This window comes from Panthera uncia, chromosome D1 (assembly GCF_023721935.1).
Source record: "Panthera uncia isolate 11264 chromosome D1, Puncia_PCG_1.0, whole genome shotgun sequence".
Taxonomy (NCBI): domain Eukaryota; kingdom Metazoa; phylum Chordata; class Mammalia; order Carnivora; family Felidae; genus Panthera; species Panthera uncia.
The window spans coordinates 51,546,163-51,548,872 of NC_064808.1; positions in this window are offsets into that span (position 1 = coordinate 51,546,163).

The window sequence follows — 2,710 nt, forward strand, 5'->3', positions numbered from 1 at the left end:
GGCAGTAGACCACAGAGATAAATAATGTGCTTACAAAGCCAGACTTTCTGGGTTGAAAACCCTTCTCCAACCCCTGTGAGTACTGTGTCCTTGGGCAACATACTTAATCTTATATCAATTTTCTCATCTAAAATGGGGACAATTGGGATGCCTGGGTGGCTCAGTCGGTTAAGCATCTGACTTTGGCTCAGGTCATGATCTCATGGCTCGTGGGTTCAAGCCCTGTGTTGGGCTGTGCTGACAGCCCAGAGCCTGGAGCCTATTCATTCTGTGTCTCCTTCTCTCTCTCTGTCCCTATCCACTTGTGCTCTTTCTCTCTCCGTTTCAAAAATAAACATTTAAAAATTAAAATAAAATTAAATGAGACAAGAAAGGGCATCTGTGTGGCTCATTTGGTTGAGCCACCAACTTTTGATTTCAGCTCAGGTCATGATCTCGTGGTTCATGGAATGGAGCCCTGCATCTGGCTCTGTGCTGACAGTGCTGGACCTGCTTGGGATTCTCTTTCTCCCTCTCTCTCTGCTCCTCCCCTTGTGCTGATGCTCTCTTGCTCTCTCTCTCTCTCTCTCTCTCTCTGTCAAAATAAATAATCATAAAAAACCCATATGCAATGATTCAATAGCAGTTTTAAGAGGAAGTCTATAGCCATAAATACCAACATTAAGAAACAAGAAATATTTCAGATAAAAACCCTCACTCTTCTGGGGTGCTGGGGGGCTCAGTCAGTTAAGCATCTGACTTTGGCTCAGGCCATGATCTCAGAGCTTGTGAGTTCAAGCCCTGTGTCTGGCTCTGTTCTGACAGCTCAGAGCCTGGAGCCTGCTTCAGATTCTGTGTCTCCCTCTCTCTCTCCTGCCCCTTCCCAGCTCGCACTCTGTCTCTCTCTGTCTCTTCTTCAAAAATAAATAATAAAACATTTTTAAAAACCTCACTTTTCATCTCAAGGAATTAGAAACAGAACAAACTAAGCCCAAAGATGGCAAAGAGAAAGAAAGAACAAAGGCCATACTAGAAATAAATGAAATGGAGATTTTAAAATGTGGAAATTGTCAATAAAACTAAGAGCTGTTTTTTTTTTTTAAAAAGATAAAATACATAAATGTATAAATTGATAGCTGTTAAATTTCAGTCTTTCAGAAAATTTATAGAGATGGAAGAATTGGTGAAAATCTCTACCTAGGGAAAATGTATGTTTGTTAGTAATTCCTTTGAAGTCCTTACTTCTATTTTGGAAACTCAAGATTTGAACAAATCATTAATGACATAGTGGACTGATAATAAAAATAACTGTCAATCTTCCAGGGTAATAGGACATCAGGTTTACATATCATATTGGCCTTTGTTCCTACTTCCAACTAACACGCATTTACATGTATATCAAAAGGTAAAAGTTCACAACAACTTGAAAATAAGAAAAAATAGTAAAATGACTGAAAACATGGAAGTTATTTTTATAATGTAAATAAGGCTATACTTTTAAGGAATCTGGTTCAAAACATGCCTCTTGACTTTATAAACATGAACAGAATCACCAATCCAAATAGAATAGAGAATACATTTTTTCCTTTCAACTACTAATCAAAGAGACAGAGTTTAAAACAACAATGTGTATTAAAACAGATTTTTCATAGATTATGTCACAATTTTCTTTAAAGTATGGAAAAAATAAAGAATTTTCACTATAGGATGATAATTTAATTGTATTCCTTTATTAGTCAAAGAAATGAAATCAGACATTAATTTAAATGTTCATATGAAATGGAAGAAGGCAATGTTCTTATTTACTTCAAACTTATTCTAAATGTGATATTCAATAATTTTTTTCTAACAATTTGTTGAAATTATAAGCATTTAGGAAATAACACACCCTAAAAATAAGCCTTCCATTTATTTATATTCAAAAATACAATAGAAAGCAAACTAGAATGGCAAATCCCATTCACAAATGCAGCACCTGTAGATATAAATGTACATAAACACATGTAGAAATCATTAACACTCCGATGGGGTAACGGCATGCACCTGAAATAGAAATATATTCTTTATGTAACTGTATCTATTCTCCTAAAACATTTCCATAGTTTCACTGTGACTAAACAAATGGCAATATTTTTAACTTAACAAATATTTTAAAGCTTCTTAGGGAAGATTAAAAGTCAGAGAGATAAAAGAATTAAGGGGCCCCTGGGTGGCTCAGTAGGATGAGTATCCCGTTCGTGATTTCAGCTCAGGTCATGATCTTAAGGTTCCTTGGGATTGAGCCTTGCATAGGGCTCTGCGATGAGCGTGTTTCCTGTTTGGGATTCTCTTTCTGTCTGTCCCTACTCTACTCACATATACACACTCTCTCCCTCAAAAAAAATAAGTAAATAAAAACAACAACAACAACAACAAAACACTTCAAGTAATGCTTGGCAGTAGTTTCTATAATTAATAAAATACATATAAAGCAACAAATTTTATACAATAAGAAATATGAGGGAGGAGCCAAGATGGCGGAACAGCATGGAAGCTTTTTGTGTCTTGCGTCCATAAAATACAGCCAGACCAACACTGAACCATCCTTCACACCCAGAAAATTGATTGGATGATTAACACAACAATCTGCACAACCTGAACCACAGAATTCAGCAGGTACATGGAGTGGAGAGCTAAACTTGGGGAGCAAGAAGCCCTGAAAGGTAGGGAATCTCTTTTTCGGGCAGAGAGA